This window comes from Symphalangus syndactylus, chromosome 23, assembly GCF_028878055.3.
Source record: "Symphalangus syndactylus isolate Jambi chromosome 23, NHGRI_mSymSyn1-v2.1_pri, whole genome shotgun sequence".
In the NCBI taxonomy this organism is placed as follows: Eukaryota; Metazoa; Chordata; class Mammalia; order Primates; family Hylobatidae; genus Symphalangus; species Symphalangus syndactylus.
This window is the reverse complement of record NC_072445.2, coordinates 15692669-15716761: the sequence shown is the minus strand read 5'-3', so window position 1 is coordinate 15716761 and position 24093 is coordinate 15692669. Positions and strand designations below refer to the sequence as shown.

Here is a 24093-nt window from a genome sequence, read left to right as displayed (position 1 = left end):
ACCTGTAATAGCAGCACTTTGGGAAGCTGAGGTGGGCAGATCACCTGAGGTCAGGAGTTCAAGACCAGCTTGACTAACATGGTGAAACCCCATCTCTACTAAAAATACAAAATTAGCTGGGCGTGGTAGTGCATTCCTGTAATCCCAGCTACTTGGGAGGCTGTGGCAGAATAATGAATCACTTGAACCTGGGAGGTGGAGGTTGCAGTGAGACGAGATCTTGCCACTGTACTCCAGCCTGGGTGACAGAGTGAGACTCTGTCTCAAAAAAAAAGAAAAAAAAAATCAGTGATCCAAAAAAGAGTCTCTAAAGGGAGAACAAATCCTGAAATGGAAACAGTATGAGGACAACATTAAGCAAGTTTGAGACTGGTCCAGCCAGCTTTTGTGAGCAGGATCTTTCCCTGCCTTCTGGACCTTACATCTGGGTGTCAAGCCAGAGGATTTTCCTTCTTCATTTTATAGCCAATCCTTTGGGCCTTTCAGACAGTTTCTGGGAAGATGGACTGAGTTTTTGCTATCTTCCTATGTTTCCCCTTTTTCTTTTGAAAATAGGCAGGAGTAAATATATATGAAGCAATCTTGATAGCTACCTCTGTGGCTTCAGAGTTACTCTTCTGTTATGACACTCCATGGGGTCTGACAAGTATTCTGTTGTAATGGAATTTGGCATAATGCATATACTTTTTCATTTTTCAGAAAAATTTGATTGATGAGGCATAGAAATAGTTCCTTTCCTCTGTGATGAAATTATCAAGTTAAAAAATTATTGGCCGGGCGCGGTGGCTCACGCCTGTAATCCCAGCACTTTGGGAGGCCGAGGCGGGCGGATCACGAGGTCAGGAGATCGAGACCATCCTGGCTAACACGGTGAAACCCCGTCTCTACTAAAAATACAAAAAAAATTAGCCGGGCAAGGTGGCAGGTGCCTGTAGTCCCAGCTACGCGGGAGGCTGAGGCAGGAGAATGGCGTGAACCCCGGGGGGCGGAGCCTGCAGTGAGCCGAGATCGCGCCACTGCACTCCAGCCTGGGTGAAAAAGCGAGACTCTGTCTCAAAAAAAAAAAAAAAAAAATTATTGAAATGATTAGGGCAAAGTTTCCTAATTGTCTTGCATTCTCTGTTTCATTTCCCAACATAGACCCCTGCCCCACCATCAGATAGCACAGATTAATTTTTAAGATTAATATGAATTTGACTGAATTTTCTTTGGAGACTTTTAAAAAGAGAGTTTAGGGACCACATTTATGTAGCCTAGATTGTCCTGAAGCCAGAATTCAAGAGTAGAAGTCTTTTGTCATGTAGGAAAGGCAAGGCTGTGAATGTGAAGGTGACGGGTATTCTGGGTGGCCTGCTCAAGGGAAGAGAAGGCATCTTTAAGAGACAGATGGCTGAGTGCTAGCCATAGCACTGGCCCTAACTTGCCACATAACTTCAATCAAGCTGTTGTCTCTGAGTCTCATCTGTACAGTGGGAATAATGATGCCTGCTTTCCATATTTCATAGAGTTGCTGAGAGGCTCAAAGGAAAATATGAAGAATGTTTTGTAGGCAAGAAGATGCCATCTCTGCTCTCATGTCTTTTAATTTTCTATAATTTTTTATTTTTTAAGACAGAGTCTGGCCGGGCGCGGTGGCTCACGCTTGTAATCCCAGCACTTTGGGAGGCCGAGGCGGGCGGATCACGAGGTCAGGAGATCGAGACCACGGTGAAACCCCGTCTCTACTAAAAAATACAAAAAATTAGCCGGGCGCGGTGGCGGGCGCCTGTAGTCCCAGCTACTCGGAGGCTGAGGCAGGAGAATGGCGTGAACCCGGGAGGCGGAGCTTGCAGTGAGCCGAGATTGCGCCACTGCACTCCAGCCCGGGCGACAGAGCGAGACTCTGTCTCAAAAAAAAAAAAAAAAAAAAAAAAAAAAAAGACAGAGTCACACTATGTTTCCCAGGCTGGTCTCAAACTCCTGGGCTCAAGTGATCCTTGGCCTCCCAGTGTTGGGATTATAGGTGTGAGCCACCATGCCTGGCCTAAATATTTATTAATTTGCTTAAAGGTAACAGAAAGCCCATCACATGTTAACATAAATAATTTTTTTTTTCTTTTTTTTTGAGACAGAGTCTCACTCTATGGCCTAGGCTGGAGTGCAGTGGTACAATCTCGGCTCACCACAACCTCCGGCTCCCAGGTTCAAGCAATTCTTGTGCCTCAGCCTCCCAAGTAGCTGGGATTACAAGTGCCTGCCACCATATGACCTCAGGTGTTCTACCCACCATGGCCTCCCAAAGTGCAGGGATTACAGGCGTGAGCCACTGCTCCTGGCCAAAATATATATATATTTATTTATTTTATTTTTTTTTGAGATGGGGTCTTGCTCTGTTGCCCAGGCTGGAATGCAGTGGCATGATCATAGCTCACTACAGCCTCCATCTCCCAGGGTCAAGCAATCCTCCCACCTCATCCTCCTGAGTAGCTGGAACTACCTGTGCCCACCACCATATCTGGCTAATTTATTTTTAGTAGAGATGAGGTCTTGCTATGTTGTCCAGGCTTGGTCTCAAACTTCCTAAGCTCAAGCGTTCTTCCCACCTTGGCTTCCCAAAGTGCTGGGATTACAGGCATAAGCCACTGTGCCTGGCTGATAAAATATTTTTAAGGAAAAGTAATTATTTTTCCAAAGTTTCTTGAGACGAGTAGCATTGTTTTTAATTTTCATAAATCTTTTGAATGTCTGCCATAATAGAAGACTGTGAAATACTCATATCTGCTTTAGCATTCAATCTGTTTCAATGTTGTTTTGGTTGAAGAATATGAAGAAAATTCAACCTCCCACAGATGTGTATTTGGAAAAAGGGAGAAGTATATTCATAACTTTTTCAGATAATTGTGGATATTCTTTGATGCTATCAAAACTCCGCTAAAGGTTAGTTGAGTTGCAATGTGGAACCTCAAAGTATATTAGTGAACTTTTTATATTCCATTAATATTTATTGGTTTATTTTACACTTTTTTCTTTTTAGGGATGGGGTCTCACTATGTTGCCCAGGCTATTCTCGAACTCCTGGGCTCAAGTGATCCACCTGCCTCAGCCTCTCAAAGTGCCGGTTTACAGGCATGAGCCACTGCACCTGGCCTTATTTTGCACTTTGAATGGATCTTTTACTAATGTGTGATTTTGTAGTGTCATGGCATTGGTCATTTGGAAAACACTGCACATCTCCTAAATGTTGAAACATTATACAGTATGAAAAAATCATATTTCTTTTTATTTTTTATTTATTTTTATTTTTATTTTTTTTGAGATGGAGTCTCGTTCTGTCGCCCAGGCTGGAGTGCAGTGAAACGATCGGCTCACTGCAAGCTCCACCTCCCAGGTTCAAGCAGTTCTCCTGCCTCAGCCTCCCGAGTAGCTGGGACTAAGGCACATGCCGCCACACCCAGCTAATTTTTTTTGTATTTTTAGTAGAGACGAGGTTTCACCGCGTTGCCCAGGCTGGTCTTGAACTCCTGAGCTCAGGCAATCCGCTCACCTCGGCCTCCCAAAGTGCCAAGATTACAGGCATGAGCTATCATGCCTGGCCTTATTTTAGTTTTGTGAGACAGAGTCTTGCTGTGTTGCCCAGGCTGGAGGGCAGTGCCATGATCTCGGCTCACTGCAACCTTTGCCTCCCTGGTTCAAGCAATTCTTGTGTCTCAGCCTCCTGAGTAGCTGGTATTACAGGCATGCGCCACCATGCCCAGCTAATTTTTGTATTTTTAGTAGAGATGGGGTTTCACCATGTTGGCCAGACTGGTCTCGAACTCCTGGCCTGAAATGATTTGCCCACCTCGACCTCTCAAAGTGTTGGGATTACAGGCGTGAGCCACTGTGCCCGGCCCACTACCAGTCTTATTAGAAAAAGTCATGGGAAGCTATCAAGCTTACATTGGGAGATACAAGTCAGTTGTCAGAAATTGTTTGACTTACATGCTTGAGTTTTATCAGGCCGGGTGCGGTGGCTCACGCCTGTAACCCTAGCACTTTGGGAGGCTGAGGTGGGCAGACTGCCTGAGCTCAGGAGTTCAAGACCAGCCTGGGCAACACAGTGAAACCCTGTCTCTACTAAAATACAAAAAATTAGCTGGGCGTAGTGGCATGTGCCTGTGGTCCCAGCTACTCAGGAGGCTGAGGCAGGAGAATTGCTTGAACCTGGGAGGCAGAGGTTGCAGTGAGCCGAGATCACGCCACTGCACTCCAGCCTGGGTGACAGAGTGAGACTCCGTCTCCAAAAATAAAAATAAAGGCTTGAGTTTTATCATAACCGACAATGCTATCAGGCTGTACTTTATTTTTAAGAACATGTCTGCCAAATATCCAGTGAACAACTAGTCTGTATAGCTGTTCTTTCAATTAAAAATGGTGTTCCATGAAGAAAGCTATTAATTCAGCTCCAAACTCAAATTGCAGAAGTGCTTTTCCTCAAGACAAATGTTGTACTTAAAAGTGCTTGATGCATACATACATGCATTTAATCACATAAACATGTGTACTTAAATCAATTTTTATTGTCTTCATCAAAGACCTTTTAAATGAAACAGGTGTTTTTGGTTTTTTTGTTTTTTTTTTTTGAGACAGTGTCGCACTGTGTTGCCTAGGCTGGAGTGCAGTGGTGCGATCTCGGCTCACTGAAACCTCTGCCTCCCAGGTTCAAGTGATTCTCCTGCCTCAGCCTCCTGAGTAGCTGGGATTACAGGTGCGTGCCACCATGCCCAGCTAATTTCTGTATTTTTAGTAGAGGGGGGTTTCACCATGTTGGCCAGGCTGGTCTCGAATTCCTGACCTCAAGTGATCCACCTGCCTTGGCCTCCCGAAGTGTTGGGATTACAGGCATGAGCCACTGCACCCGCCTGGCCTGAAACAGGTGTTTTTTTACTGTGGCAGTGAAGAATACCTTGACCTCTAGTACAGCTTGGTGCAGTTGCCTTGATTTGTGCTAAGGCAGCAGTTTTACCCATTGCTACTTTTGTATCATTGTGCAAATGTCATCACAGTGACAACGCAGATAATGTCTTAGTATTATTAGGAAAATCGTTCTGATCTCAGGCACCCCACTATCCCCCCAGCCCAAAGGGTCTCAGAGATCCCTAGGGCTTTCCAGGCCACCTTTTTTTTTTTTTTTGAGATGGAGTCTCACTCCATTGCCAGGCTGGAGTGCTGTGGCATGATCTCAGCTCACTGCAACCTCCAACTCCCTGGTTCAAGCAATTCTCCTGGTTCAAGCAATTCTCCTGCCTCAGCCTCCTGAGTAGCTGGGATTACAGGCACACACCACCATGTCCGGATAATTTTTGTATTTTTAGTAGAGACGGAGTTTCACCATGTTGGCCAGGCTGGTCTTGATCTCCTGACCTCGTGATCCACCTGCCTTGGCCTCCCAAAGTGCTGGGATTACAGGCGTGAGCCACCGTGCCCAGCCTCCAGGCCACACTTTTGAGAACACTGATATAATACATGCTCACAGCACTGAGAAACTTTTCCTCCTGTATTGCTATTCTGGGAGCATCCCTTCCATTAGAAGTTTTAAGTGGCTCCCAAATTCTTCACTCAGCAAAAGCACCTTGTTATGGAACTAACACTGAATAAGTAACAATCTTTCTTCTCTAAGAATTTTCTTGGGGATTGCTGAGTAAGGGAATAAGACAGATAATTAGAGTTATAATGTTAAGAATTCCTTAAAAAGAATTATTTTAACTGTGATGGACGACAAAGGGAGAGCTAAATTCTGAATCTAACTCTGAGGTCTTGAAACTCATGATAAATCCCGACCAAACCAAATTGAAACACTCCACTTCCTCTCCTTCTATCAAATCTCTTTTAAAAGTGCAAGTTGTTAATAAATTGCCTACACAGCGCTTGGTCCAGGCATTGTAGTTTCCCCCTTCTTACTGGGTGTGGTGTTCTTTGTTTTTTGTGCTTACCTAGTTCTCCTGTTTACAGGTGTGTAAGTTGAGCCACTACTATAGCTAATGTCTGTTTCTTTTACTTGTCCTTATATTTAAATGTAAGTCTTTATCTGCCTTAGCTATGTGTTGGGTGTTGAAATTGTTGATCTTATTTTGGGAGACTCCCATCCCCTCCCCCCCCCCACCATCCCGCAAGTAGTTTCAAGACAGTGCACCTAGGAGACTGCGTAGGAACCTAAGCCTTTTTGTAGCTTAGGTGCTGTTCTGTTTCCCAATGGACCACTACCAACTCAGTCTGGTTTATTTCCCAAGCCTTACAATCTGCTGAACTTCTTCAGTTCCGGCAGCGATCCTCTAACTTGTGGGGGATTTTCATAAAACAGCTGAATCTCTCTTGGGTCATCAGTGGCAAAAGCCAGACACGTGCTCGCCCGCCTGGGAGCCAATAGTAACTTTTGCAAACGCTGCCTCCGGAAACCCTACGGTTTGCGGGCTGCTGCTTTAGGAACAACAACGAAATAACGTCTTTTAACAGAACAAAACAAAACATACGGACGGGATAGTGAGAAAGCCTTTGTCCTTCGCAGTGGGGAGAGGTGTTAAAGGTGAACCGAAAAGAGTATGGGAAACTCATGTAAAATACCTTTACAGTTCCCCGGGAAGAAGGGGGCGGAGATGGGCTCGGGAGCGTCTCTGGCCCTTTAAGGAGGAGGGACAGACATAAGAGTCTGTACCTTTAAGAGTCTCTTTGTCTGGAAACCTTCTTATTTACCCTCCTGTGCTTCAACCAAACTTCGACCAGCTATTCACAACGTCCCCCTACGCAGCCGCTCCTTACGCCAGGCTCAAAGCGGCCGCGCGTTTGTGGCTGACCCTAAACTTTGCGCCTGCGGCGCGAACCCTCGTTAAGGGTGCCGGTGCCGGGGTCGCGGCCCAGCGCTGCGCCGTTGGCGCAATGCAGGGCCTGAGGGGCGGGGCTCCAGCGGACGGGCCAATAGACGGGAAGGGGGCGGGGCCTGTTCGGTTGTCTCGCGCCCTGGTGACAGCTCGCGCGTGCTGATGATGGCGGTAAATAGAGGGGGCCGAGGGAGGGGACAGAGGACGTGGGGAGGCAGCAAAGTGGGTAGCTCCGGGGGGTAGGGGGAACGGGGGCCAGGGAGGCCGCAACGGCCAGGGAGCCCATTCTAAGACTCGGAGGCGGGGATAGGAGTCTCCAGCTCACTAGCCCTCCCCTTTAAAGAAGCAAAATCCTCACACACCGGGTGAGGGGCGACAAAGGCAGCGCGCGCCTCGCAGGCGGGAGGAGCGGCGGCAGGGGGCGGGACCGCGGCGCCGGCGGGCTGGGGGCGCCCGGGGCGGGGGCGGCGGGAGGCGAGAGCTGGGAATCGGGGCGCGTCGGCGCCTTATTTTGGCGGAGTGGGCGACGGCTGGGTTGGGGCAAAAGCCTTGAAGGGAGAGGGAAAGGAAGGCTTGGGGGCGATGGGGGGAACCGGGTTGAGAATGAGATGAGGAGGATTAAGGGGAGAAAGGGTTAGAAGCCAGGGAGAGGAGGAGTGAGAAAAAGCCAGCCAAGGAGATAGGAAGGAGGCAAAAAACCAGGGTGGGCGTTAAGGAAGCCGGGCAGGGAATGAGGTTAGGGCTGGGGAAAGGGATCCTGGGGTTAGGTGTAAGAGCAGGGTTTTGAAGGGGAAATCTTCGTAGGGGGTGGTGTTGGGGTGAGGGGTACCGGGGTAAGTGTTGGAAGTGGAAGACAAGGAGGGGCAGAGCTGGGGTAATAGTTGGGAGTAGGAAAGAGAGAGTGATTAAGAGCCAGACGTGACGAGGGTGTGAACTAGTGCAGAGCGAGATGAGCTGAAGGACTAGGACCAACGGTGTGGTGGGAACTGCTGGCGAGGTTCTGAGAAAGGAATGGGTTAGTGTGTGGGCGATGGATGTAAATTCTGTAAAGTGCGGGAGGGCAAATGAGACCTGGACTGGAACCAGGTGGAGTCAGGAATAAGAGTGTGGTGGAAGGGCGACAGGAAACAGATAAGAGATGGGTGTCTGTAGGACGATTCTGGGACCAGAAGAGCTGAAAGGAGACTAGAGTTAGGGTGTAAGAAGTGATGGCCATCTGGGACAAGGATAACTGGGGAATTACGTTAATTGAAGAGGTTCAACAAGATCCAAGGTGAAAACAGTGAGGTGAAGAGACAGGGCTAAAAACAAATGGTGAGAGGAGCAGGAAGAGATGGGCCCCAGAATTTAAAGGATGAGATGGGGAGTAAGGGAAGAGAGGGGGCTAAGGGAAGCTGGGGGAGTCCTGATGGATGTAGAACTGGGGTAGACTGCACGGGGGTGGGAATCGAATGTGCGTGTTATGGGGAGTTGCTCCAGAAGGTCTGCAAGGGTCAGGGCAGTAATGCTGTAGTGAAAGATCAAGTGTAAGAGAGCCTTTGGTGCAGAAGAGGAGGAACCATGGTGAGTGAAAGGGGACCTAGAGACAGGGGTAAAGACTAAAAAGTAAGGGCAGAGGTGGGGGTTGCAGGAAAGGAATTCTTTGTTGAGGAGAGAACTGTGTGTTGAAACTGTGAATCCTTTTGTCCCTAAAAGTAGGAAATTCCAGAAACCTCTTTCTCTCTTCAAGAAATCTTGAATCCGCTTCCACCCTTCATTGCTTTTGATTTGACTTTCCTGTCCACTTTGAAGAAATGAGACTCATTTTGATTTGATTTTTTTCTTGTGTGGATGATAAAGCATAAACTCTGGGTGTTGAAAACCTCTGCATTTCACTAGTGTTGTGATAATACAGGGAAAGGGTGTGCTTATTTAGGGTGTACTCGTGTAATGTGATAGTTTTGGTGCTGTAGGAGTGTTGCACCTAACAAGTACTGGGCTGTGTTTTATGGACAGCATTTTCATTTTCAATGGAGAATGCACGGTTGTTGGGATAGAGAAAGATGAGAATCTGTTTCTTTTGATTAATCAACCAGGTTTCTGCTTATTGTTTTCAGTTGCTGGAGAATGTTAAGAAATCATTTCAGAGAAAGGCAGATAACCAACCAAGGAAGTTTACTGGGGGAGAGATTAAATCAGAGCTGAGGGCTTTGAGTTCCTGAGCTGCCTTTAGCTTTGTGTGGGACGTTTCATGCTGTAGTTGGTAACTCACCCATTTAACAAAATGGCATAAAGAAAGGGAGAATTGTAGAGTAGTGGAGGATTTTAGAGTAGCAGACTTATTTTTTAGGGCAAATAAATTTATGAGTAATTTTGATGGAAAAACATCTCTATAATACTGCAGCACGCTGGGTCTTTGGACAGCTCCACTGCCTTTCGTGTTTTATGGTTGTGACTAAAGAAGGCCAGATTAATACTAATTTTCTAGAAGCTTTTGATCCTTAAGACACCTTTAGAAACGAAAAGGAAGATAAGAAATTTGGGGCAAAATTTGGTTATTCTTACTTAGAATTTTATTTTAATGATTTTATTCAGAAGCTTTTACATTTAGCTAAGAATATGAATGAATATTTGTTTTGCATTTGATGGTGCCAAAGGATAGCATATGATTTACTTAGGGAAAAATGCAAACAATTGTTGAGAATCTTGTTTGGGGTTATTTCACTGTGTACATTCAGATGCACAAAGATACTTTTTTTTTTCAAAGTTGTGTACATTTTGGATTGACACTCTTGCTGGTGTTTGTATAAATAACAAAGATTAGGTCTATGACATTTGTAATAGTTAACAAAGATTCGATTTTGATTTGTGGATTTGAGCAACAATGGTTATTAATGTATATGAATAATTTAGAAAACTCTTTCTGCATTCAGCTACTGTGTTAGTGACATAGTATTTAGTTTATGGTTTGTTTCCTGGATTGTATTAAGCAAGTGTTCAAGGTGACTAGATGTATTTAGCAATTTAACAGAGGATCTTGGTAAAAATTACTATTTTTGCCACTACATTTTAAAAGGATTAGTTTGATAATGTTGACTTTCAAGATGAAGAGTAACTTTGATATGAGGCACTTGTTTCAGTGAGATGTGTGTGCATATTCTTTTTGTAGATGTGTTTGGGCTGGCGTTAGTAGTAGGATGTACTCTGTGTGGTATTGCCGTGTTTATAATGTAATTGTAATTGTTTAATGCTCAATATCTTTATGTAAGTGATTATAGACTTATTTGATGTCGGTAAAGAAGGAAATAAAAACTGTAAGATCAGCCAAGGGAAAGAGTGAGTTCTGCCTTTTGTTTCTGTATGCAATGGCCTTAGTGTGCTAAAAGCACTGAGTCTCATTGTCAATGGTTATTTCTCAGTCGCTATTTCTAAAACTGAAAATGGATTTTTAAAAATTGAGATAATACTGTTTATCAATAAGGACTCCAATGATAAATTTAAGCTTTATTTTCATTTGTTCATCAAGTACAGTTCCACCCAATTTAACTTTATTTTGGTTATAATCTGATTTGCTAAGCAAAAGCTTTTAAGTTTATATTTTTAGATTTATTTGGTTGTACATAATTAAATGTTTTCCTGGTTAACCGTAGATTCTTTGGATGGGAAGAGACCTTGAAAGGACCTCTAGTTTATCCTGCAACTCCAGTCAATATCCCACTTAAATCATTCCAGGTAGATAAAAATTTATCCTATTTTTTAAAACAAATCTTCAGCAGTAATGTGGTAACCTCTGTAGATAATCTTTGCAAGCATTTAATAATTTCTCTATCAGGAGAGTCTGCCTTCCCTCCAACCAGCACATGCTTAATGCTATATATATGTGTTTGTTTCCTCTTGCCCCATTCTCAATTTTTGAGTAAAAAATGTCTGTGTACTTTTGTATTTATAAGACCTTAGTTCTTCATAAACTTAATAATAGTAACCAACACACATATAATGCTTTTGTGCCACATACTTCTGTAAGCACTGCAAATTGTAACTTGTTTACTCCTCAATGGGAATCCTATTACTATTCTCATTTTACAGGTGATGAAATAGAGGGTCCTTGAGATTAAATGATTTGCCCAAGGTTATACTCAGGCATTCCTACAACTATTTATTTGGTGATTATCTTATATTATAAATAATACTATGTTTTGTAACCCAGTGATACATTTAATCTTTATTTTAGTTCAAAAGCTAGAATTCTACCAAGTGGTGGGATGGGATTCCAACCTTTGCATTTTGCCAGCAGAGTCTGTGCTCTGGTTTTGCCTCTGGCTTGCCTGTTGTGAAGTTGTCCCTCACCATGTTCTTCTTCAGATTCAACACTTAACAAGTCTTGTTTGCCAATCTTTAAAAATTATCCCTGTAGTCCTGTTACTAACCTTTTATCCAGTTCCTTTCTAGATGGGGAACCTGGGGTAAACACCATAACGATTACGTATAATGTAAAGATTACATCAAGGTTGTTGCATGCTTCTGTTTTTTCATTCCAAAATTGTATTTACAAAACCCCAAACCAATAAAAAATGTCTTATTGCATTGCAGATTACCCATCCACCGTTTTAGCTAGAAAACTGCCCTGGACTTGTTATATACTATGACACGTTTACAGTTGAAAGATTATTGCTGATTGAAGAAAAATGGGTTTTTTTCTGATTTCAGATTTCAGTGCAAATATCCATAAGCAAAATCTGTTTATACCCTCACTAATTTTTTTACTATTTTCTCTTTACGTGTGCCTAAGTGATAAACCAATTTCCCCATACATGATTATTATGATTATTATTGAGACAGAATCTTGCTGTTTTGCCCAGGCGAATGCAGTGGCGCCATGTCAGCTCACTGCAGCCTGGACGTCTCTGGGACTACAGATGTGTGCCATCACACCTGGCTAATTTTTGTATTTTTTGTAGAGACAAGGTTTCACCATGTTGCCCAGGCTTGTCTCGAACTCCTGGGCTCAAGCAATCTGCCCACCTTAACCTCCCGAAGTGCTGGTATTACAGGTGTGAGCCACTGCGCCTGGCCTCCCAATACTTTAATTGGTTAAGTAAATTGATCCACTCGTTTTTTTTTTTTTTGAGACGGAGTACTGCTCTGTAGCTTAGGCTAGAGAGCAGTGGTGCGATCTTGGCTCACTACAACCTCCACCTCCCAGGTTCAAGCAATTCTCCTGCCTCAGCCTCCCTAGTAGCTGGGATTACAGGCACCCACCACCACACCCAGCCAAGTTTTTATATTTTTAGTAGAGACGGGGTTTCACCTTGTTGGCCAGGCTGGTCTCGAACTCCTGACCTCAGGTGATCTCCAAAGTGTTAGGATTACAGGCGTGAGCCGCCGTGCCCAGCTGATCCACTCATTTAAAAAAATAATTAACAATTACTGAGTGTTTACTAGGTGTCCAGCATTAACTGAGTATGTGAATTGTTTGAAACTTGAAACAGCCCTATGAGAGAACTTCTGTTGTTAATACTCTATTTTTTGGTGACTCTTGATTTTATTGCAGTTTTTTAAATGTATGGAAAAGTTGCAAAAATGATACAAGAAATTCTGTATACCCTTACTCAGTTTCACCAGTTTTTTTTCATTTTGCCCCATTTGCTTTATCATTTTCTCTCACTTGAGTATTTTTTTTTTTTTTTTTTTGAGACAGAGTCTTGCTCTGTCGCCCAGGCTGGAGTGCAGTGGCGCAATCTCGGCTCACTGCAAGCTCCGCCTCCCGGGTTCACGCCATTCTCCTGCCTCAGCCTCTCCGAGTAGCTGGGACTACAGGCGCCCGCCACCACGCCCGGCTAATTTTTTTGTATTTTTAGTAGAGACGGGGTTTCACCGTGGTCTTGATCTCCTGACCTCGTGATCCACCCGCCTCGGCCTCCCAAAGTGCTGGGATTATAAGCGTGAGCCACCGCGCCCGGCCTCACTTGAGTATTTTTAAACAACTCAAATTGAAGAAAATGCATATGAAGACCTTAATTTTAAAGAAGAAAAGGGGAGAATGTTTTGAGTATTTCAGAAAGTTTAGTTTGTGTTTAATTTTAGTCAAATACTTGAAGCAAAGGAATCTCAAGATTGGGTTTAGAGTGGATTTTGTGTTTTTATGGTCTTGTCTTCAGTACATTCTGAGATTCTTTTACTTGTGAATGATGGGTTTGTAGGTCTCTCCCATTAGAAAAAACTGTGTCATAGTGTACCCATCTGTTGGGAACCTCCCTAGCATGTGGCATGGTGTGCTCATGCATGGATGTGTCCTCAGGACATGCTAGCTATGGAGGTATGGGTGATTATTGTGTGAGAAACAGGAGCCATAGGGCCTTTCAACACCACAACCAAGAAATATTTAGGTGAACTACATATTTTAAAGACTCTTATGTAGCTTCAAGGAGCTGGAAAAGATCAAAGTGCAAAATGTGTTGCTTTAAGAGTATTCGTTGGCTGGGTGCGGTGGCTCATACCTGTAATCCTAGCACTTTGGGAGGCTGAGGCAGGTGGATCCCTTGGTGCCAGGAGTTTGAGACCAGCCTGGCCAACATGGTAAAACCCCACCTCTACTAAAAATACAAAAATTAGCCAGACGTGGTGGCACGTGCCTGTAATCCTAGCTACTCGGGAGACTGAGGCAGGAAAATTGCTTGAACCTGGGAGACAGAGGTTGCAGTGAGCGGAGATCAAGCCACTGCACTCCAGCCTCGTCAACAGAGCGAGACTCTGTCTCAAAAAAAAAAAAAAAAAAAAAATTGGTTGGGATTAATACAAATAAGTTTGCCGTATTATGAGGGGATAAATGGAAATATCTTAATATTTTATTACCTCCCCCCCAAATAAACCTACATTTTGGGAATCTCTTCTGTTGTTGTGACATAAGGAAATTAAACTGACTCCCTTCCCATCATTTAATCTTCATTAAAATGATGGCCTGTCCATTTGATAAACTCGTGACCTGAAGGAGGTCCTCTCAGTTTAAGTGGAAGGAATATTAACTGTATTCTGACAAATGTAAAATACGGCACTTGTGGCTGGGCGCGGTGGCTCACACCTGTAATCCCAGCACTTTGGGAGGCTGAGGCGGGTGGATCACTTGAAGTCGGGAGTTCGAGATCAGCCTGACTAGCGTGGAGAAACCCTGTCTCTACTAAAAATACAAAATTAGATGGGCGTGGTAGTGCATGCCTATAATCTCAGCTACTCGGGAGGCTGAGGCTGGAGAATCACTTGAATCCGGGAGGAGGAGGTTGCAGTGAGCCAAGATCGTGCCATTGTACTCCAGCCTGGGCAACAAAAGTGAAACTCTGTCTCAAAACAAAACAAACAAAAAAACAGCACTTGTGGGCTTCTTTTCCTTTTTTCCCCCCTCTTTAAGTAATTATCAAAGCTGTGAAATATAGTTCCTTGTTAAAGCTGATTGTAGGCCAGGCGCGGTGGCTCACGCCTCTTATCCCAGCACTTTGGGAGGCCAAGGCAGGTGGATCACTTGAGGCCAGGAGTTCGAGACCAGGCTGGCCAAATGGTGAAACTCTGTCTCTACTAAAAATACAAAAATTAGCTGGGCATGATGGTGCATGCCTGTAATCCCAGCTACTTGGGTGGTTGAGGAACGCGATTTGCTTGAACCTGGGAGGCAGGGGTTGCAGTGAGCTGAGATTATGCCCACTCCATTCCAGCCTGGACGACAGAGTGACACTCCATCTCAAAAAAAAAAAAAAAAAAAAAAAAAACAAAAACTGATTGTAATAATTAAAAACACTCCCCTTTCATAAGGGTGAAAAAATTTCAAATTGTTTGGAAAGCATTCTTTCTAGTCATGTGTTATTGTTTTGGAGACATGGGCTATTTTTAAAGACTATAATACTATCCCTTTTCCATTCACATGTTAATAGAAGTCTGGAAAGTAAGGCATTCTGCTGAAATTTTCAGGGTTTTTTATTATATGTCAAGTTGTAAACAGCATTCTGTGACAGGTATTTTCTCTCTTTGTCTTTATTGAGCTAATTAGTGATTTACAACTCTAGTAGCATCTCTTCCAGCTTTACTGTGTGAAAATGTCTGCTACTCTGTGCCTTCTATGCAGCCAGGGCTGGCAAATGATCGAGGGCAGATGTTGGTTAGCACATCAGAAAGATCAGGGATAAAATTTATTTTTCTTTTGTGTTTTTAAAGATATGTTTTAAAGGCTTTTGTCTATGTCTTTGCCCCACTCCATTATTCCCTACCCTCATTCAAATAGGAATGTTATGACCTCCGTAACCTAGAGCTACTGTTCTTGATTCAGTTTTGAATTGTTTTCTATCCTGTTCCCCACCCCCACCGAAACGTTGTGTCGTGGGATTTGGGGAGGATTAGCGCGGCAGTCTGGCATAGTTTAGAGCCCAGGAAGCTGGTCTTCATTGCTCCCTCCCATCATCAGAATACAGAGCTTTCAGTCATTGTCTTTAGAACCCAGCAGTGCTTCTTTTGCTGGGCAAATTGTGTGAAAGATGGGAGGGCAGCACTATTGCTAGTGAGTTAGGAGGATACTTTTGTATGATGCTCGTATCTATCCAAAGGAAGGATGGGCTCTACTGTTGTGTTAGCTTTTTCAAAATGCAGCAGAGAATGGCCAAAAGGTAATTTATAGCTTGGCTTTAGCATTTTGTCACATTGGTGTCCTGCTCTTTCCTGCCTCCTGCTCTCTCTTTCAGTCTCTGACATGGGAAAGATGTGTAGGATATGTCATATGCTCACTTGGATGGACCATGTGGGTGCATTAAAATAGCAAGAGCTTTGACTTTGAAATAAAGTCTTTTAGGATCAATTTGTTTTGTAGATATACATTGTAGTTGAAAATGAAAGGAAGAGTAGATAGGGGTTTACTGATTTTATCAACTTTTTTTGAGACGGAGTCTCACTCTGTCGCCCAGGCTGGAGTGCAGTGGTGCGATCTCAGCTCACTGCAACCTCTGTCTCCCAGGTTCAAGTGATTCTCCTGTCTCAGCCCCTAGAGTAGCCAGGACTACAGACACGCACCACCACGCCTGGCTAATTTTTTGTATTTTTAGTAGAGATGGGGTTTCGCCATGTTGGCCAGGTTGGTCTCAAACTCCTGACCTCAGGTGATCTGCCCGCCTCGGCCTCCCAAAGTGTTGGGATTACAGGCATGAGCCACCACGGCTGGCTTTGATTTATCAGTTTTGAGCCCAGACCTTTCTAGAATGCCAGGTAATTTATGGTACTTATTTTTGCAGTTATGGATACTAACTTATCAGGACAATAAGCTCAAAGTCCCTGTTAGAGCTAATTAGAGTCTCCTTGACAAAAATTGGAGGTAGCCACAAAGAAAATCAGGTAAGAAAATGTATGAATTGCTCAATTCGGCCGTCATTGCTAATAGCTTTATGATCATAGACATCTAGCCCTTGACAGCGAATCAGCATTTATGAACAGAGGTCATCTCATTTATGTAAGCATTCATAGAGTATGTAGGACTACATTAATGTTATGTTTTTATAAACCAGAATGCCAAGAATATCCCTATAGATGGTCATTGCTAATATTAACATCTTTCACTCTCCTTTTTTATGTTCTAATACAACCACTTGTATCAATTGGATGCTTATGGCTATACACTGATTGCATGCTTGTATCTAAAAGAGGTCAAAGTTCAGGTTAATAAACATTGCATATAAAAAAGTTAAATACGGTCAACTGATTAGAGGGGTCTTATAAGTAAAGATGAAAAAGCAAATACATCACCGTGGAATTGAATATACTCTTAAAAGAAATATTTTAGAAATGCGTGACATAACTTGAAGAGCTTATAACAATGCATTTCAAGTGAAAGGTAAGTGTGCTTTAATGAAGATGTCAGTCTCATCTGTGAGTGGCCTCATTGTCTGCTCCATACTGAAAATCCCAAATTGGGCCCAGCGTGTAGTTTACCTTGTTATCCCAGCACATTGGGAGGCCAAGGTGGGAGAATCTCTCTTTTTTTTTCCCCTGAGACAGAGTCTCACTCTGTCCCTCAGGCTGGAGTGCAGTAGCATGATCTTGGCTCACTGCAGCATCTGCCTTCTGGCTTCAAGCCATTCTGCCTCAGCCTCCTCAGTAGCTGGGACTACAGGTGCGTGCCACCACGTCTGGCTAATTTTTCTATTTTTAGTAGAGACAAGGTTTCGCCATGTGGGCCAGGCTGGTCTCGAACTCCTGACCTCAAGTGACCCACTTGAGCGGGAGGATTGCTTGAGCCCAGGAGTTCAAGGTTACAATGAGGTATGATTGTGTGCTGACACTTAGTAATCTAAATCTGAGATACTGAAGTATTGCAATTTTAGAGCCTTATAGGCAGCTGTTGTCCTACTACAGGTTGCTATTATTTTCCTTTACCAGTATTATCATGTATACTAGTTAACATTTGGAATTTGTGGCCTTTCATTAGGAGACATCTAAAAAGGAGAGAACGGGTAATTTTTTTTGTTTGTTTGAAAATGTTATTCTCTGTGCCCAGGGAATATGGAATAGACATGTCAGTCTGCACTGAATGCGTTAATCAGTTTTTGTTAGCAGCATGGCATAATGAGCATATTAACTACAACACCTACGTTGGCAGCCAGCAGTCTGCTTGTGAAATCTTTTAGAAAACAGAAATCTGGTGAGAAGTGTTCCTGAGCAGTTGAAGTATTGTTGGGTGCAGAGGGAGGGCATTACATAGAACAAATAAAGTAGAAAAAATTTGTCCTCCAAAAAGTAGTTGTTTCACCACTGAAAGCCATGAGAAAAGACATTTTATCTGTGGATTGAGATGTGGCTGTCTAATTTATGTAGGACTTAATAGAGTTATTTTTGTATTTTGATTTTTCATTTAACTTTGTCATTTAAAGAACTTCAAGGTACATTTCTATTTGATGAAAAAAGTTTTGTAAAACATTTTAAGGATGGTTTCTCATTTTTTAGTATATATTATATGCTACTGTAAATTATTTTTCCCTTCCACTTCCAATTAAAACATACCTTGACTTAAAAATATACCTTCAGCAGAAATAAGAAAAGTTTCTATTTAAGCAGAGTTCTTGGCACTTAAGAGGTGTTCAGTAAGTTTTTATGGAATAAATTAACGTATGCATGAATGAAAAATATTATTCTGAATTTGGACTTCATACTCCCATAATTTGTGTACAGTATAGGTTTGGTGTACAAAGGCCTTCTATTCAGCCCTCATTCCCATGTCTATTTTCCTCCCCACCTCACAGGCACACTCTCTAATGTGTTTGATATGTCCTTGATTCTATATGCATCTTTGTAAAATACTTACTGATTCTTTTGGTGTATGTATTTTTAATTACAAAATTGCTCATTATACCACACTGTTGTAGAATTTGGCTATAGAATTCTCCTTGTAGAAATGCTGTAGATCTTACTCTGTTTTTTACTTTTTTCAGTGAGCACTATGTTTTAAGATCTATGTATGGGCCGGGCGCAGTGGCTCAAGCCTGTAATCCCAGCACTTTGGGAGGCCGAGGCGGGCAGATCATGAGGTCAGGAGTTCAAAACCAGCATGGCCAGCATGGTGAAACCCTGTCTCTACTAAAAATACAAAAAATTAGCTGGGTGTGGTGGTACGTGCCTGTGGTTCCAGCTACTCAGGAGGCTGAGGCAGGAGAATTGCTTGAACCTAGCAGACAGAGGTTGCAATGAGCCAAGATTGCGCCACTGGCACTCCAGTCTGAGTGACAGGGTGAGACTCCATCTCAAAAAAAAAAAAAAAAAAAAAAAAGATGTGTTCATGTGGATGTAGATTTAGCTAATTGCTTCTAGCTACACACCAACCGTGGTGTGCATCCATTCCCATAGTGGTGGGCACCTAGGCTACTGTAAACAATGATACCAGTAACAGTCTTGCACATGTCCATTATGGACATGTTTGAGAATTCTCAGGGACACAGACCCGGGAGTGGACATGTTTGAGAATTCTCAGGGACATAGACCCAGGAGTGACATTGCATCATAAGTACTATGAGGCTGTTCAATGGTTGTATAAGCTTATACCCACAAGCATTGTGTTCCTATAACCCCCCCACCAATACTTGGTATTGTCCACATTTCTAATTTTGGCCTTTTAGTAATGTCTCATTTTAATTTTAATTTTATTTATTTATTCATTTATTTAGAGACGGAGTCTCACTCTGTCGCTCAGGCTGGAATGCAGTGGCACGATCTTGGCTCACTGCAACCTCTGCCTCCTGGGTTCCAGCTATTCTCCTGCCTCAGCCTCCTGTGTAGCTGGGATTACAGGCGTGTACCACCACACCCGGCTAATTTTAGTAGAGATGGGGTTTCACCATGTTGGCCAGGCTGGTTTTGAACTCCTGACCTCAAATGATCCACCTGCCTCGTCCTCCCAAATTGCTGGGATTACAAGAGTAAGCCACTGTGCTTGGCCTTTTTTTTTTTTTTTTTTTTTTTTTGAGACAGAGTCTCACTCTGTTTCCCAGGCTGGAGTGCAGTGGCACAATCTCGGCTCACTTCAACCTCCATCTCCTGGGTTCAAGCAATTCTCCTGCCTCAGCCTCCCAAGTATCTGGGATTACAGGCATGTGCCACCACACCCAGCTAATTTTTTTGTATTTTTAGTAGAGACAGGGTTTTGTCATGTTGGCTAGGCTAATTTTTATTTCTAGTTACCAGTGAGTTTAATCATTTCTTCATATTCTAGTTAGCCATTTTCCTTTGCCTCTTCATATCCTTTGTTTCCTGTATTTTTCTTGTTGATTTATAGAACTCCTTAATATATATAATATTTCTTAAATCCCTGGTTGGTTTTGGACCATATAAATATCATCTTCTGGGGTGTCATCTATTAACTTTGCCTAGGTGTTTTTTTTGTTTTGTTTCTTGTTTTTTTTTGAGACGGAGTCTTGCTCTGTTGCCCAGGCTGGAGTACAGTGGCGCGATCTCGGCTCACTGCAACCTCTGCCTCCCCGGTTCAAGCAATTCTCCTGCTTCAGCTTCCCGAGTAGCTGGGACTACAGGCGTGTGCCACCACGCCTGGCTATTTTTTGTATTTTTAATAGAGACGAGGTTTCACCATGTTAGCCAAGATGACCTTGATCTCCTGACCTCATGATCTGCCCGCCTCCGCCTCCCAAAGTGCTGGGATTACAGGCGTGAGCCACCACGCATGGCTGCCTTAGTGTTCTTTACTGAATGGAAATTCTTGATTTTGATGTAGTCACATCCATCATTTTTTAGCCTACTGTATTTTCCTTATTACTGCTTCTTGGACTTAGATCATCAAGATTGTCTCCCTAAGTTTCTTTTAGCTTTATGGCTTTACATTTCCCCTTAAGTTTTTAATGTATATGGAGCAATCTTTGGATGTGGTATAGGTTGGATCCAGCCTTATTATTTTTTTTTATTTCCCAATACCATCCACCAAACTAGCTGAACTTTCCAATTGATTTGTAGTAACACCCTTATGGTAAATCAAGTTTCTCATCTTTCTATTCTATCTCATTGGTGTATTTATCTCGAAGTTTCTTAAAGAGGGCACAGTTAGTAGAGTAGGTATGTTTAGCACTGCTGGGCCTGTCCACTCAATGTCAGTAGTGTTGCCCTGTCATTGTGACATCCATGATGGCCCACGCATTTCCAGACACACCTTAGATGAGATCCTGTACCATATTATGTTTATTACTGTTCCTTTCTAGTATTTCTTAAGATATGGCAGGATGGATTCCCTGTCTTTCCCTTTTTTTCAAAATTGATATAACTGTGGATCTTTTTTTTAAATAAATAGTTTAGATTTAGTTTATCTAGTTTCCTCCCTCCCCAAAATGTCCTGTTATAATTTTGATTAAGATTGAGATTATAATTTGATTTAGATTAATTTACCAAGCTTTGGCATCTTTCTACAAAGTTAAGTCAGTACATCCATGAGTATGAAAGAATGAACATAGTATTTTATTTTATTATTATTTAACTGGAGGAACTATTGGGTATGTATTATGTTTTGTAAGAGAATAGTGTATTTTCTCAAAGTTTGAAAAGGAAGGAAAACTATATGCAGAAGCATAAAGTATAATGAACCTTCTCCAATGACATCATAATATGTTAAACAGTCTTCTTTTTCTCTTTGCTGGTTTTATGACTATGACTTTTGAATATCAGCAATATTTTAAAAGTTTAAAAAGGAAAGAAATTATAAATATTTATGCAGAAGCATAAAGTATACTTTTCTTCCTGATTCCAGACTATGAAACAAAAAAAATTTTTTAAACATTCAACTTGAAAGCTATGGAATATGCTACAGTTAAACCACCTTGCTAATCTATTCTCATTTTCTTCATTTATGGTAAAAAATGAGAGCAAGTGTTTTTGCCAGAATGTGTTTTAGTTTAATTTTTTAAAGTCCCTGGTCGAAATTAATCGCTTATCAAAAAATATCAGGTCCAGCTATTTCCTCACTTACAGATTCCCTAGATGCCTTTTCTACCTGCCTGCCCTTGCAGAGCCCAACATGTGATCAATAAGTGTGTTTTTGTTCCTTGATGCCGTCAAGCAAAACAAGGATGGTTTTAACGCTCATTGATTAGTAGTAGGTGATATTAAATATGGTTAACAAATACCATATGATACCCCTCATTTTGCTATAAAAGGTCAATAGAAAATGTAGATGTTTTACTTTTTTGAGTATTTGGAGATAGAGAAAAGCATATATCCTAATTGAGAAGTCATTTTTTAGGTTTTAGAGACAGTGGGGCAGCAGTTGTTTCAGATTTGAGTCCCACCATTATTCCGTAGTTGAAGTCTTCGGGAAAGAACAAGTGACTCTGATTCCACATGCTCCTTGCCTTGTTCTAACAGACTTGTGGTATTTGTGCTTTCCTTTCCTGAGGAAGCATTACAATTTTTTAAGTGTTTTCATTCTGCATCAAAATGTGATTCAGTCAAGTTGTTCTTTTGACTTTGGTTTAGCATCTGCTTGAATGAAAAAGGAATTTTAATTCACTAAGTGATTGACATAGGTATAAACCATGAACCTTCTCCAATGACATCATAATATGTTAAACATTCTTCTTATTCTCTTTGCTGGTTTTATGACTATGACTTTTGAATATCTATCAGCAAAAATATTATTTCCTGCCCTTAATTTTTTTCAAACAAAGCCACGCCTACTATTTGAGTTTTCCAAATACTTTGATTTTGTTTTGCCTTGAAACTTAGACTTTTTTTTCCTTTAGTTTCTTTTTCCCCTTAGAAATCTTGCTTGGAAAAATCATATTTTTAGATGTGATTTTAAAACATTTATTTTAACCTTTCCAAGAATCTTTTTGAATTTAGTTTTTATTTATGTTAAGACTATATATAGCATAAAAAGAATATTACCTGCCTTTCCCCTTCCCAACATTTTGCCTCTCTAGGGACCTCTGTTTTCTATTCTTCTAGCCGGGCTTTTTTTTTTTTTTTTTTTTTTTTTTGGTATTTAATGCCATATTTCTAAACAGTAGGCTTATGCTTACAAAAATCTATGTAGGGGCTGGGCAGGGTGGCTCAAGCCTGTAATCTCAGCACTTTGGGAGGCTGAGGTGGGTGGATCACGAGGTCAGGAGTTTGAAATCAGCCTGGCCAACATGGTGAAACCCCATCTCTACTAAAAATACAAAAAATTATCCGGGTGTGGTGGCAGGCGCCTGTAATCCCAGCTACTCGGGAGGCTGAGGCAGGAGAATTGGTGGAACCTGGAAGACAGAGGTTGCAGTGAGCCGAGACCACACCAGTGCACTCCAGCCTGGGCAACAGAGTGAGACTCCATCTCAAAATAAAAGAATAAAAAATAAGTAAATAAAAATCTGTGTAGGTTCTTTTCTAGACCTGCCCAGCTTTTATCCTGGGATCTACTTCCCCTCATATCCTGGATATTTCCTTTGCCTTCTTACGGAGAACCCCCTGTTTTCTTGGACTTGATATCTTTCTCCTTTATTGTTTATATTTTAATTTGTGTGGAGCATGTCCCCCAGAAGCTCCTGAGAAAAAGGTGCATGAGATGTAAATTTGTTTAGGAATCTGCAGATATGAAAATATCTTTATTTTCTTTTATACTTGATTTATAGTTTACCTGGATATAGAATTCTAGATAAGAGAATATTTTCTCTGAGTTTATCAGGCATCACTCTATTGGCTTCTGGCTTCTGTTGCTGCTGACGAGAAGTCTGATGATGTTCTGATTCTTGGTTATTTTTTTCCTCCCTGGAAATGTTCTGAAATTTTAATATAATTAGCCTCATTCTAGGCCTTGTTTTGTCTGTTATGCTGGACACTTGGAGGGCCTTTTCAATTTGGTAACACTTTTCAGTTCTGGGAAATTTTCTTGAATTTTTAAATTCTAACCAATCTCTTCCTTTTCCTCCTTGCCCCCAGTTTTCTCTGTTCTTCCTCTCAAACTCTTAATACTTGTGTTTGGAATTTCTAGACTTATGAGCCCTTTAATTTTCCTTTCCTATTTCTCATCTTTTTGTCTCTTTATTCTACTTTCTTGGGGGTATCTTGAACTTCATCTTAAGACCTTTCTAATTAGTTTTATATTTATGCTGTCATATTTTTAATTTTTAAGAGTTTTTTTCTGTGAGTGTTGCTTTTTAGTAGTCATCTGTTTTTGTTTCAGATGGACTAGCTCTTCTCTGAACATGTTCTTTCCTCAGCTTTCTGTAAAATCTGTTTCCATAAAATACATTACTTCTTCATTTCATTTATTTTGATCTTTCAGGAATTTCCTTAAAAGTATAGCTTTGGCTGTTTTACTCATATTCAGGAGTGAGCCACGAAAAAACTGAAAGCTGGATTTGCCCGAGTGTCAGCTTCTAAAAGTTAACTGGTGGTTTATTCTTTGAGAGGACACCTCTAGCAGTCAGTATTTGTGCTTTTCTCTTGACCAGGTTCATCCCCAGAAAGAATGTTCCTATTATCTGCTTAGGGCTTACAAACCTGGATGTATCATTTGGGAAACTGAGTGGGGAAAATGGCTAGGGATGTTTCCCCTTTCACGATATCAACTTTCTCTTAATCACCATCTTTTTTAGACTGGTGGGCCTGCCCCTAGTTGTGCCTAGTCCAGAGTCTCTCTAGTAATCTTTCCAGAGAACAAACCTCCCATCCTCTGCCCAGCAGCTGCTTGGAGACAGGGCGGCAATCTAGGGGTAGAACTTTTACTCCATTCTCCTTTTTTTAGCCTTGTCTGCTATCCCCACTTTCAGAGGCACTTTGAGTTTTT

The 24093-nt window shown here is 42.0% G+C and overlaps 1 protein-coding gene across 33 annotated transcripts in view; it reads left to right on the top strand.

Annotated features, from left to right (window-relative positions):
- Nucleotides 1-6944: 6944 nt before the first annotated feature.
- The window catches only part of USP49 (ubiquitin specific peptidase 49), a 98264-nt gene continuing 81115 nt past the window's right edge, over nucleotides 6945-24093 (top strand). For 11 of the 33 annotated variants that reach the window (XR_010119243.1, XR_010119242.1, XR_010119241.1 and 8 more), the window contains exons 1-2: nucleotides 7331-8396; nucleotides 10463-10544. The gene's annotated coding sequence lies outside the window, so the exon portion shown is untranslated. Of the gene's footprint in view, nucleotides 7005-7068; nucleotides 7199-7327; nucleotides 8397-10462; nucleotides 10545-16075; nucleotides 16176-17167; nucleotides 18562-22303; nucleotides 22664-24093 lie in introns of those variants that run through there. The other 22 variants (XR_010119246.1, XR_010119245.1, XM_063633114.1 and 19 more) reach the window with 9 other exon arrangements.